At 39.7% G+C, this 14173-nt stretch overlaps 1 long non-coding RNA gene across 1 annotated transcript; it reads left to right on the top strand.

Moving 5' to 3' along the window:
- Positions 1–9227: 9227 nt before the first annotated feature.
- On the top strand, positions 9228–11873 carry LOC133239666 (uncharacterized). The gene is made up of 3 exons (XR_009733925.1): positions 9228–10122; positions 10676–10854; positions 11506–11873. It is a non-coding gene; the product is annotated as an uncharacterized LOC133239666 (long non-coding RNA).
- Positions 11874–14173: the final 2300 nt, after the last annotated feature.

The raw sequence follows: 14173 nt of genomic DNA, 5'->3' as shown, positions 1-14173 counted from the left end.
TCCCTAGCAGTTCAGTGGTAAAGAGTCTGCCTGCCAGTGCAAGAGATGGTGGGTTTCATGCCTGGATTGAGAAAATCCCCTGGAGAAGGGAATGGCAACCCACTCCAATATTCTTGCCTGGAAAATCCCATGGACAGAGGAGCGTGGAAGGCTACAGTCTACACAGTGGCAAAGAGTCGGACTTGACTAAGCAACTGAGCACAGAGCACAACAGTATTTTATTTGTTTCTTTAAAAATTTCTGAAATATTAATAGCATTTGTAATAAAAATTATATTCATCTGTTAAACTTCAAACAATACAAAAATTATACAAGAAAGCAAATCACCATGAAGCCGATGACTTAGAAACAGCCAACGTTAAATTTTTATTAACATTTTCCTAGATTTCATTTTTCATAAAGATGTAGATAAAAGGATATATGGATATTATGCATATTATTTTTAAAGAAATGGGTTATAATGTAACTGTTTTAAATTTACTGAAAAGTTGCAAAGATATCACACCCTCACCCAGACTCTCCTCCTATTAACATTTTATATTACCATTGTAGGTTTGTTACATCTAAGAAATTAACACCAGTAAATTACTATTATCTAAACTCCAAAATTTAGATTTTACCAGTTTTTCCACTATTGTTCTTTGTTTTATAATGCAGGGTACCATCTTGAATTTATCCCATGGACAGAGGAGCCTGGTAGGCTGCAGTCCATGGGATCGCTAGGAGTTGGATACAAATAAGCGACTTCACTTTCACTTTTCACTTTCATGCATTGGAGAAGGAAATGACAACCCAGTGTTCTTGCCTGGAGAATCCCAGGGACGGGGAAGCCTGGTGGGCTGCCATCTATGGGGTCACACAGAGTCGGACACGACTGAAGCGACTTAGCAGCAGCAGAAAATTTTATTTTTTGGAGTTCCAAAAATCACTGCAGATGGTGACTGCAGCCATGAAATTAAAAAACACTTGCTCCTTGTAAGAAAAGTTATGACCAACCTAGACAGCATATTAAAAAGCAGAGACATTATTTTACCAACAAAGGTCCATCTAGTCAAAGCTATGGTTTTTCCAATAGTCATGTATGGATGTGAGAGTTGGACCATAAAGAAAGCTGAGCACCGAAGAATTGATGCTTTTGAACTGTGGTGTTGGAGAAGACTCTTCAGAGTCCCTTGGACTTCAAGGAGATCCAACCAGTTCATCTTAAAAGAGATCAGTTCTGAATATTCATTGGAAGGACTGATGTTGAAGCTGAAACTCCAATACTTTCGCCACCTGAGGCAAAGAACTGACTCATTGGAAAAGACTCTGATGATGGGAGGGATGGAGGGCAGGAGGAGAAGGGGATAACAGAGGATGAGATGGTTGGATGGCATCACCGGCTCTATGGACATGCTGCTGCTGCTGCTGCTGCTGCGTTGCTTCAGTCATGTCTGACTTTGTGCGACCCCATAGACTCCAGCCCACCAGGCTCCTCTGTCCTTGGGATTCTCCAGGCAAGAATGCTGGAGTGGGTTGCCATTTCCTTCTCCAGCAATGGAGATGAGTTTGAGTAAACTCCGGGAGTTGGTGATGGACAGGGAGGCCAGGCGTGCTGTAGTCCATGGGGTTGCAAAGAGTCGGACACAACTGAACAATTGAACTGAACTGAGAAAAATTTTATTTCTTTTTAACAGAAAAAAAACTGAATAAACATAAAGAAATCTTAAGCCACAGATTAATGTTTCTCTATTGTAAGAGTTGTTTCCTAAATGACCACACTAAATTTTAAAATGTGCTGTGTGATGTTGCTTCAATTGTGTCTGATTCTTTGCAAGCCTCATGGACTGTAGCCTGCCAGGCTCCTCTGTCCATGGGATTCTCCAGGCAAGAATACTGGAGTGGGTTGCCATGCCCTTCTCCAGGGGATCTTCCTGACCCAGGGATTGAACCCACATCTCATGTCTCCTGTGTTGGCAGGCAGGTTCTTTACCCCTAGTGCCACCTGGGAAGCCCAAATTTTAAAATAAGTATTATGAAAAAATTAAGAGGTTGGAGTCATGAATTTTTAATTACACAATTTATTCACCTACTAAAAAGATAAAATTACTTCTCTTATATTTCTTACCATCCCTCTTCCCAACAGTTTCATTGCTTTTGTAGCTTTGCAGACTTTTCCCAGATGAATAATGTGTACACTGTTCTGCAATTAAATTCTCATGTTAGATCTTAGACCGTATTTAGTTGGATTCATGACTCATCACTAGCCTTTTCAGCTACAACTTTTCCTTAAATTCTGTATTTCATTCACCTCTTGGTTGGCTGTTTCCCTCTGTTAGAAATTCTTTTAAAAATGGGTTATGGATGCTATATTTCACTATTTTTTCATGTTTGAGAATATCTGCCTGTGACTTTTGATATTCAAACAGTCAGTTGTCTTGTCTTAATGTTTTAGAAAATCATTTTGTTTTCCTTAGAATCTTGTAAAAATTCTACATTAACTTCTGACATGGAAAATTTATAGCATGTCCAAGACCAACCTCATGGTTTCCTTTGCTGGTGGCTTGTGTTTACTCCCTGACAGTTTGAAGAATTCTTTATTCCTTAAGGAATATAGTCAATAATATCATAATAATTTTCTATGGTCACAGATAGTAACTAGACTTATTGTAGCGATCATTTTGCAATTTATGCAAATATCAAATCACTATGTCATATACCTGAAATGAATATAATCTTATAAATCAACTATACCTCAATAAAAAATATATTCTAAAAAGTTCTTTCCTCCTGAGTTTACTATTTGAACCAAGACACATCTCCATGTGGACTCCCCTATCAATTTTTCTCTGGAACATAGCGAGTAGATCTATTTCTTCCTTTCAAAGATTTTTGGTTTTCACTATTATGCCTCAAAAGCACTTTTTCTATTCTTTTGGAGTATCACTCCAGGGAAGCCAATTAATTATCCTTATGTTGGATTATCCTTGTCTTCCATCTTCTTTTGCATTGCTTTACTCTGCTTTGACTTTTGTGTTCACTGTGATGATCTCAGGAATTTCTCCATTTCAGTCATTTAATTTTTATTTGCATCTATTCTTTTGCTTGCTAATTTAAATGTATTGTAATGGTATTGTTTTAGTTCTCAGTATTTCAATTGTTGCACCATTCCTTTTCTTCTCACTCTGTTATTTTATTATTCATTTTGCTGTTTTGTCTTATTGATTTTCTAAGTTTTTCTACACTATGGAACAATTTCCTGGAATAATTTTTTCTGTTTCTTAAATTGTTTTCATCCAGCCTGAATTTTTCATCTATGTTTTGTTTCCTCTTTCTCTTTCCATTCCCTTTCTTTCATTCTTCCTTCCTTCCTTTCTTTCTCTTTCTTTCAGTGTAAAAAGATTCCCACCTTGAATTAACCCATCCATCACTTCACATAAGTAACTTTTTTCTCTGGTGATAACATTTAATTTCTACTCTCCTAGGACATTTTAATAATATAATACAGTGATATCAATTATAGTCACTGTTTTGCATTAGATTCTCAGATTTTAATCATCTCATAAAAGAAAATTTGTACCCTCTTCTTTCTAAAGGACATTTGCATGGTTGCCCAGACCTTCTTTATGCCACAGTATGGTCGCAGACATCTTTATAATATTTCCAGTTTTCCTGGCACTTCTGTATTCTTTGAGTTTGAAACCATCTTTGAGTTTGAGGGTATTCCTATTGGTCTCCATTTTTTCTCAGCCTAACAGTATGGAGTGGAATGAGGAGATGCAGGAAGCTCACTAGAGGGAACGTAGCTTTCCCTTTTCTTCTGAGGTCTTGTGAAGTACCCTATACACTAGTTTGCTTCCCAAACTGACTCAGTGGAAATGACAGGCCTTGGCACCATGCACCTCCCTTTGCTGACATCCATGTGAAATGTGGGGAATTTAAGATGAAATAAGATTTATTAAGGTCTTCTCCAAGTCACCCACTCAGTTCCTCAGTTTTCTCCCCAAACTGAAAGGTATTAATGAGATATCTCAGCATTTCACTAACTCTTTTCTCTTTCTTCAGGGTTGGGTTGGGGGCGGGTCAGTCCTGGCACAGCAAAATCATTTGTTTCCTTCTTAGGCTGCCACACTTATTAGTTTGCTGCTAAGTCACTTCAGTCGTGTCCGACTCTGTGCGACCCCATGGACTGCAGCCTACCAGGCTTCTCCATCCATGGGATTCTCCAGGCGAGAACAGTGGAGTGGGTTGCCATTTCCTTCTCCAGTGCATGAAAGTGAAAGTGAAGTTGCTCAGTCGTGTCTGACTCTTAGCAACCCCATGGACTGCAGCCTACCAGGCTCCTCCATCCATGGGATTCTCCGGGCAACAGTACTGGAGTGGGGTGCCATTGCCTTCTCCCTTGTAACATGAATTTATAGGCTTTTCTCTGTTTAGAAACTACTGATGAACTTTTATCCTTTCACAGAAACTAATTGTGTACATTTCTCTAGGCGCTGGGTTGGATACACTCTAGCATTTTAACTTTAATTCTCCACTATTATCCTGCAGCTTGTCAATGTTTTCTGGAGAATTATCAACATTTATTTAACCATCATTCTTTTTTTTGGCTAAATTTTCCTGAATTTTTTGCTATAATAAATAACACTACTATAAACATCCTTGATAATAAATTTTTCTTTGCATATTAAATTACTCCCTTGTGGTGGATTTCTAAAGAGGAGTTACTGAATCAAAAGGCATAGACCTATTTTTTAAGATTTCTGATCCAAGTTGCCAATTTACTTTCAGTATTTGTTATATTTCAAAATATACTGCCAACGGCTAATGTCCAAAGTCTCAAAAATGAATTTCTTGCAACGGGTTTCAGAAGAAGTAGAAACAAATTAACTTAAGAAATAAAGATAACTGTTCATTTGAAAATGTACGTTAACAAGGATGAGAATGGTTTTGCAGCCAAAATGGTATGAAAGCTGTGATCAACGAGGACAGCTGAGAGCAGATCTAAAACCTGATGAGAAGAAGATGAATCCCCATTCAGTGAGGTGGAATGTGGACCAGAGTCACCAAGAAGGAAATTGGGGTGGGGGGAGTGTCAAAAATCACTCCAAGTTTACAACATGTTAATTGCATCTATAAAAAGTACTTAGGGATAGCACTCTATTTTTTTTTTCCATTCCCACAGACGATGTGCTAGGCTTTCAGCGTCTGCTGCAACAACAAAATAGTTTATTTTTACTCAATTTTTCTCCCCCATAAAGAAAAATCAACGAAGTATTATCATGTTTCTTAAATACAACTGAACTCATCTTATTAGGGAAAAGTGAAGAAGGATGTGTCATCTTATTAGAAATGACATGATGTATATACAGCCATATGTTTTCAAAGGGTTTTCTGTCAGTGTTAATCAAAACTCCTCCAAATTTATGAACCTCCAGAGCAGCATGTCAACCATATGGGACCATATGGGAAATATCTCCCCTTCAATATTGCGAATTTGAATTAATAATAAACATAACTTAGTGAACCTAAATGAGAAAAACATATCAATGTTGAATCTCAGAAAAGTAGAAACTTATAAAAAAATTCCCCTGGGTGTTAATTTTGTTAGCATTCTGTCTAATATCTCTATCACACTGCTCTAGTTTTTCACTCTGCCTGCTCATTTATTGGACAGAGAATTGGTTGCGACCTATTTCATGATTGCGACTAAAGTATGAAATAATCAGTACCTCATATTTCCCCCCTTTGCTTTGCATTTTGTGGGAAAACAGAAAACTTGGACTGAAAAGAAACCAGGAAAAATATCTGTGTTATTATTTAGTTTCTAAAATTTGACCATTGAGATCTTTCCCAATCTACATCCATGGCCTTCCCACATCCCAATTACTATTATTTGCATATTACTATATTACTAATTCTTCACTACATTACTCTATTAATTACTACCTTCCTACACTAATTGCTATATTGTTAATTTAATATTATATATTACAAATCACTTTTATTATAATACCATTATCTTATTTGCCTAGCAGTCACCATCTCCTTTCTATTATTTTAGGAGATAATATCATTTTAGGATCTGCATTATGTAACTTAGACTGATTTCTAACATTGACTGGATGTGGGCATGTGTTACGGTATCATCAAGCAAGCGAGTTCTTTTTAGTTGGAGGAAACAATTTTGATTCTCGCACATGGATCTCAAATATGAACTTTCAGAAGACTGGGGGGAGGTGGTGGTCATAATTGGGAACAGGCTGAAAATGAGCCAGAAATGTACAGCTGTTGACCATAAACTTACCACAATGGGCAGGGGCTAGGAACTAGACCAGGGGCAGGGAAAGAGGGCTAATCTCTCTTTATAGTATTTTCTCTATTGTTCAGAGAAAGATTTGGGTGAGGACGAAGATGTTGATAGTGATGATGATTTTGCTGATGATGATACTGTCTATCGTGAGTCATCATAATACTAAGAAAATACACAAATAGTATAATAAGTTTAGAAACAGTGTGGCATAACATGCTAATCATGGAATCAAGATTGCCAGGAGAAAAATCAATAACCTCAGATATGCAGATGACACCATCCTTATGGCAGAAAGTGAAGAGGAACTAAAAAGCCTCTTGATGAAAGTGAAAGAGAAGAGTGAAAATGCTGGCCTAAAACTCAACATTCAAAAAATGAAGATCACAGCATCTGGTCCCATCACTTCATAGCAAATAGATGGGAAAATAATGGAAACAGTGACAGACTTTATTTTCTTGGGCTCCAAAATCACTGCAGATGGTGACTGCAGCCATGAAATTAAAAGACAATTACTCCTTGGAAGAAAAGTTATGACCAACCTAGACAGCATATTAAAAAGCAGAGACATTACTTTGCCAAAAAAGGTCTGTCTAGTCAAAGCTATGGTTTTTCCAATAGTCATGTATGGATGTGAGAGTTGGACTATAAAGAAAACTGAGCACCGAAGAATCGATGCTTTTGAACTGTGATGTTGGAGAAGACTCTTGAGGGTCCCTTGGACTGAAAGGAGATCCAACCAGTCCCTCCTAAAGGAAATCAGTCCTGAATATTAATTGGAAGAACTGATGCTGAAGCTGAAGCTCCAATACTTTGGCCATCTGATGCAAAGAACTGACTCATTGGAAAAGACCCCAATGCTGGGAAAGACTGAAAGCAGGAAGAGAAGGGGATGAGAGAGCATGACATGGTTGGATGGCATCACTGGCCTGATGGACATGAGTTTGAGCAAGCTTTGGGGGTTGATAATAGACAGGGAAGCCCACCGTGCTGCAGTCCATGGGGTCAAAAAGAGTTTGGACATGACTGAGCAACTGAACTGATACACATGCTAAAATGATACCTAGTGAGCCAGCCCTGCTATAATCCCTTCACATTGAATTTGGTTGGATGTATCATTTGCTCCTGGTCCACAGAATATGGCAAAGGTGAAAGGACTTACCAGATGTAATGGAAGTTCAAAAACAGACTGATTTTAAGTTAATGACAAGCAAGATTGTCCTGGGTGGGCCTGACTTTGTCAGGTGAAAGGCTCAGAAGAGATTCTCCTCCTGGCCATGAAGAAGTCAGCCGCCGTATTGTGGAAGGTTCTGTGAGAAGGCCATATGGCAAGACGCTGATGTGGCCTCTAGGAACTGAGAGCAGCCCTGGGATGAGAGCTGACAAGAAATGAGGACATCAGTCTTACAGTAGCAAGGAACCTAATTCTGCCAATAGCACATGAGCCTCGAGGAGGTCTATGAGGTCCACCAAGGAAAACAGCTGAGTCAACATTTTGATCACATTTTTTTTTTGAGATCCTGAGCACAAGACCCAGATGGTTGAGCCATAGAAATTGTGAAATAATAAATTTTATGTTGTTTTAAGCCCCTATATTGGTAGCAATTTGTTACATAGCAATAGATACCTTCCCTTGTAGCTTAGTTGGTAAAGAGGCCGCCTGCAATGCAGGAGACCTGGGTTAGATTCCCGGGTGGGGAAGATCCCCTGGAGAAGGAAATGGCAACCCACTCCAGTATTCTTGCCTAGAGAATCCCATGGACAGAGGAGCCTGGCCGGTTACAGTCTATGGGGGTCGCAAGAGTCAGACATGACTGAGTGACGAAGCACACAGCCCACAAAGGACCAAATAATATAAAAGAGAGAAGTCTTATCTGGGAATTTGATCATGGATTTGGGATTATTCATTAGAAAGCTGGGGTATAATTCTTTCTTCAACATTACCTATACTTATAAAACTTTTATAGGAAGAGAATCAGTTATTTTCCAAGACCACAGATGATAAAACAAAAAGGTATCTTCGTTCATTTTTTTCAGAGACTCTCATCTCAGAGACTCTGGTCTAATTGATTTCAGATGCTATCTGGGCATCAGTATTTGTCAAAGTTGCCCAGGAGAGTCTAATGTGCTGTGCTGGGTTGTCAGTTTCTTCACAGCAAGAAATATGCTCCTCCACAGTTGATTGCAAATAGTATTAAAGTCTGTACTCTGCGGGCAACGGGTCTTAAGTCAAAGTGGACTTCAGAAATGCTGATGCAATAGCTAAGTGAATGGGGAGAGAATGCCAGGCCTGCCAGGACATATCTGGTATGATGTGTGAAAGGAAGCAGCCTAAAGTAATTCTGATGGGAGGTCCAGGGGCTATTGAATAAATGTGAAGGAATGGGGTTGCTCAGCTCCTTCTTGGTAAAGTCTTGATTCCAGATCAAGCTACTCTCCTCAAGCCTACCTGAGTCCCATCTAAGTAGCTGGGGTATTCTCGTCCTTCCTTTGGCCTCCATATTTGGCCTAGCATGTTTTATTTTTTGTTGTTAATCATTTCTTTTCCATATTCTTTCTGTTCCTTAGAAAAATTTACTTCACCAAAGCCTGCCTGGCTAAAATAAATGATATGTAAAGAGAGAGAAAAAAAAAAAATCCTGAACCATAGGAGATGGCAGTTCAGTAGCTGGAAATATATTTGAGAATTGTCTCTGAGTTTGTAGAAGGTTGCAAGGAAGATCTTAGCCTAACTGGGCAATACATACTTTGGAATAAAGTGATCGGCACACTGGACTAGAAGATCTGCCTATAAAGAACAAGTAAGTCTCCATCTCAAAGAACCGGGCAAGTCGGGATAAGCCAGGTTTTGCTGCAGTAACAAACAGCTCTAACATCTCAATGACTTACAAAAAAAAATAAGAACAGGTTTATTTCTGGCGAATGTCCCATCGTTCCCTTAGTACGAATGGTTGGGGCCTTTCCTGTGTGTCATTCTGGGTCAAAGACTGGTTGATGGACCCTCAGCCATACTGGGTTTTGCCAGTCAGCGTCAGAGGAAAAGGGGCGGGGAAGCCACTGTCTCTTAAAGGCTTCTGCCAGGAAATTACACACGTCACTTCCCCTCACATTTGATTGGCCAAGGCAAGTCATGAGACTTCAAAGGTCAAAAAGTGCAATTCTATCCTGTATCTATACTGAGGAAGAGAATCAGACATTTTGGGGAAGTAGCACTAATAACTACCACAAGGATTTAGCCCAGAGTTTCTCTGAGGCCCCTGATTTCTACAGTACTTCCAGAGGTCTATGAATCCACACTAGCTAAAAGCACTGTCTGAAGATCCCCAATTACTATATATTGGATAAATGTATTTCTATTTAGAATAGCTATAGACGTGTTTTACTGAATTTCAAATTACTGTTGAACTCTGATTTTTACTCTTGATGTATTACTTTTCAAAGAACTTGCATTAAAATTACAACTACAGTTATGTTGAGGAAGTTTTGAAGTTAAAAAAAAAAATGTTCTTGTGTTTGAGAAGGTCAGGAGCCATGGAATTAACTATTTGCCTGACTCATTGCCATAAGTCAGCCAGATGGTTTTCTTAGGTAATTTCTTTCACAATTCAGGTTGCATGATGATGCTGAAATAAGTGTTTCATGAATATGGAAGGGGTTGATTGAGACATACACTCCCCCTCTAATCCATCTATTACTGTTGCTACCATGTAAACTACGCATGGTAGTTTCATTCATCAGATTCTCCACACTTTCCAGAACACATCTGAATATACAGTTGCCTGTGAAATGGCAATGTAGTAGAGGCACTAAAACTCTAGGTTTTGAATAAACAGGTAATTTTCCTTGTATTTTTAAGCTGAAATCAGTTGTAGACAAGTAGCTAATATTCCTACATTTTTGTGATCAACTTGGTAAAAATTCACTTGAATTAAGAAGTTAACTACTTTCTGAATGTCCACCTGTAACTCATGGTTCCTGCTAGGGAGGAGTGGGAATCAAGAATCTTTGTTCTTAAATCTTTTGAGAAAATATTCTATCATGTTATTTTCTTTCTGCTTTTGAATTCACCCTGCAGCCAGTTCCTTTCAATGGTGCTGGTTGAAAAGATGTGGAATAAAACCAGCATATTCTGAGGGGACACTCCCTCTGCACCTGTTCTTTTCTTCTGATAAAGACTAGCCACAAAGGAACCAAGTGTGAGGAGGAGAATTCTCAGTGCTCTCCCGTACTTACCCTTTCCTCTGTCTCTGGAATTTTCTTACACTATTGGTTATGCCATATGATATCCTGCAGAACTCCTTCACCCACGAGAATTTTCCCTAGGCTTGGAACCCAGCATCCACCTGCAAAGTGCCCAATGATTCAAAAACAGCATTCTTCTTTCAGATGGCTATGTACAGTTTTGAAAAACTCTGCCCTGGATCTAGAAAGAGAGAGCAGTCCCATGAAATTGGCATCTTTTAATAATTTCTGCATCAGACGAAAAGGAACAGTTTTCCAAATACAACTGGATATGCCACAAAGAGAAAAATAAACTGGAAAACATCTTAAGCCCTCCACTGCAGGTGTGTTGGCAAAAATTTCCACACAACTTTCGCATGATTCCTGGTGCTGAAAGAAAAAAAATGTTTATACTGACAGCTCTTGAATTGAGAAGAGTGATATTATGGAATATCCTGGTTTGTTTTTTTTTCACTTAATTTTTGTTTTATTGTAAAAGTGACCTAAAAGTTGTAAAAATACTCTACAAATACAAAAAAATAATAGAAGGAAAATGCTTCCTTCAGTAATCACATTACTCAAAGATAACTATTAACATTTGTTGTATATTTTTCAACACTTTTTCTATGTTTTAAAAACACATGCATTTTGTCTCAAACTTTAGTGCTGAATTCTGTGTTTAAGGTGCAAGCTTTATAGCTGTTGATTCAGCTTTAGTTTATTGTTCTCATACTCTATTGACTTTTAATGAACTTCATCAGACAAGGACCAAGAATGGGATGTTAAAAATATCCAATTCAAAAATCAGTCTATCAGTTTTGTATTGTATTCTAATAGGGTGTGCTCTGTATATTTTAATTTTTAATACTTAAAATGTACACAAACTTTACTTTAAGTTAAAGATATACTTTAATTGTACATTGTAGATTTTTAAAAATCTTGAAGGTATTCTACATAATATGAAGACTTTAAAATTATTTTTCTTGTCTCTCTAGGAGCAGAAGATTATTTGGAGGAAAAAATAGAATTCAGAAGATATATTAAGAACTGTGACTTTTGCCAACATAGAATGACCTCTTTCAGCTCAACTGAAATTTTGTTGTTGTTGCTTGAATTGGACTTTGAGGCTAAAACTTCTACCCTTGGCTTATTTTATTTTATTTTATATTTGCTTGCTAGTTTTGCTCCTTTGCTTATTTTTAAACAAACTCTAGGGTATTTTGTTTTTGTTTCAGGGTAGGGAGGATAGTAGGAAGAGAGATGGATTTTGTTTTTTTAACCCAATTAAGGTCTTCATCTTTCCTAAAGGAGTTAAGCATTCATTTTTACTGATTTGAGTTCAATAATATGATACCTACATCTCTGTTTATGCTTGTTTTTAAACTTATTTTTGCTCTAACTTTGCTCTGTGAACAAGATCTGGCTGGTCTTTTTCCTCTAGGTAGGGATTCTTAATCTTGATTCTCAGACCCCCTTGAACATCAGGTTTCTGAAGATTTCCTGAGATAGGGCAAAACTCGTGTGTGTGTGTTTGCGGGGGAAAGATCCACACTTCTCCTTACCTTTTCCTCCCCTCAAACCACCAATACATTCCCCTCTTGACTTTCACCTGCTGAGAAAATAGAAGCCATCGGAAGAGAATGTATCCCACCATCACCACCTAATCTGCCCACCTACCTATTTGGGACCCACTGATCGGAAGGTTGTGGAAGAGGAGGGAGCCTCTGTTTGAGAAGCTCTGGGAGAATGGATCCTCAGGGCGAGAAAGCGGAGAATGTTTGGGAAGACGTGGTGGATGCAGAAGGCTGCCAAGGCTGGCCCACTCTGAGTCTGGGGAGCACACAGAAAAGGGGGTGGGGGTGGAGGGGGCGGGAGGGGATGATGTCAGCTGGGGTAGGTACTGGGCCCTCCTGGATGAGGTTTTAGGACATGAAGGGAAACCTGGGAGCCTGGGCTCACGCGGCAAGTGAATAAACAGGTGAAAAAGGCCCCAGGGAAGATGATCCCTAAAGCTTCCAGGGCAGATGGCGGCTGAGATGCTGGCGCAGGAGGAGGAGCGGTGTGGGCAGCAGCTCACTGCCAACTCAGGTACAAAGGCCAATGGAGCGGGGTCTTTTAAATAAGTTTTTAAAATTAAAAACACAGCCCCTCTCCTAACTCTACCATCTCAAGAGAGCTAATCCCTTGATTTGGGAGAAAAAAGCAAAACCAAACCTTTCACAGGTGTACAGTTTCCATGTTACAGGGAAGTACGCTGATTATTCTAAAATATTTAAACATTAGATCTATTGCTTGAAGCACCTCTTCCACACCTCTATGTAGCTTTCAGAATTCAACACAGCATGAGACCTCAGTTAGGTGGCTGGACCATAGTTTCCTGAAATGTTCCCAAACATGGGACACTTGTCTCATTTGGCATCATGAGATGGAGCCGAGCAAACCTGTCTGAGCGCACAGCCTCTCAGCCATCAGGAACGCGCCTAAAAAGCAACCACCTCCGCGACATCCTGCAGCCGCCTTCCGAGCGCCCCCTGTGTTCCAGGACTAACCTGGCACTGTCGTCCCCTCACCGGACACGTGGACATTCAGGGCTGTCTGCTCAGTTGCTCAGAACCCACTTGACCATCTGCAGTGGAGCTGGGGTGAGACAAGGCTCAAGGGTCTGGCGTCTGCTGGGGAAAGCGGGCCCCATGAGCTGAGATGTTCCCAAATCCAGCAATAACATGCCCAGAGTGCCAGGCAGGCAGGAACATATAGAGGCTACCCTGGTGTGTGATGTGGCTGAAAATGAAGGCACACAAAGTGGCCCTTGGATCATGTCATTTGGGGAAAAAAAATTCAATATTTTCATTTATTTTATTTTTTGGCCATAGCATGCACCTTAGTTGCATGGGATCTTAGTTCCCTGACCAGAGATGGAACCCAGTCTCTTGGCAGTGAAAGCAGGGAGCTTAACCACTGGACCACCAGGGAACTCCCTGGAAAAATTTTAAAGCATTTAGAAAATAGTATCTCTAGATTAATTCATTTTCTTCTTTTTTAATCACTAGAGAGAGAAACCATTTTTCTAGTTTACTTATTCTGGATGTCCATTAAGTTTCATGGGAATTCATTCATTCTTCATCTTGGAATCCCCGGTGCCTAGTAGAATGCCTGGTAGATACTGGATGCTGGACAAACATCTGCTGAATGGGTTGAATGAAGGTCAAGGAGACACTGATGGAGTGGCAGAGCCTATACCTGCCAAGTTCCAGAGCTATGTGCCCCTGCTCGCTGGGCAAGGGCTCCTTGATTCCCTTCAGGCAGATGAACCTCATTTTGCCCCAGGTTCTAACTTATCAAATCCCCATCTCCACTCCAGTCTCTCCCTACCTACTTCCTAGTATAGTAGTTGGATGATAGGAGTAGCCTCCAAGCGTGCCCCACTGCCCCCAGCCCCTCCTTACTCCGCATCCGCCCGTCTTCTGTGCCATCTTCCTAAAGCACTATTGCATTGTTGTTCCAAAGTCTTTGCTAATTCTCCATCAGCTGCAGGAAAGACCTCAAATCCATAGTTTTCATAAAGGGCTCTTCACTACCCATCTTACTTCCCTTCTTGGGTTTCTTGCCAAATCACTGCCCTGGTCCCTCACCCTCAGTCCTTTGCCCCGTGTACCCCACACA

The sequence above is a fragment of the Bos javanicus genome, chromosome 26 (assembly GCF_032452875.1).
Source record: "Bos javanicus breed banteng chromosome 26, ARS-OSU_banteng_1.0, whole genome shotgun sequence".
NCBI classification, from domain to species: Eukaryota; Metazoa; Chordata; class Mammalia; order Artiodactyla; family Bovidae; genus Bos; species Bos javanicus.
This window is presented reverse-complemented; position numbering and strand designations above follow the sequence as displayed.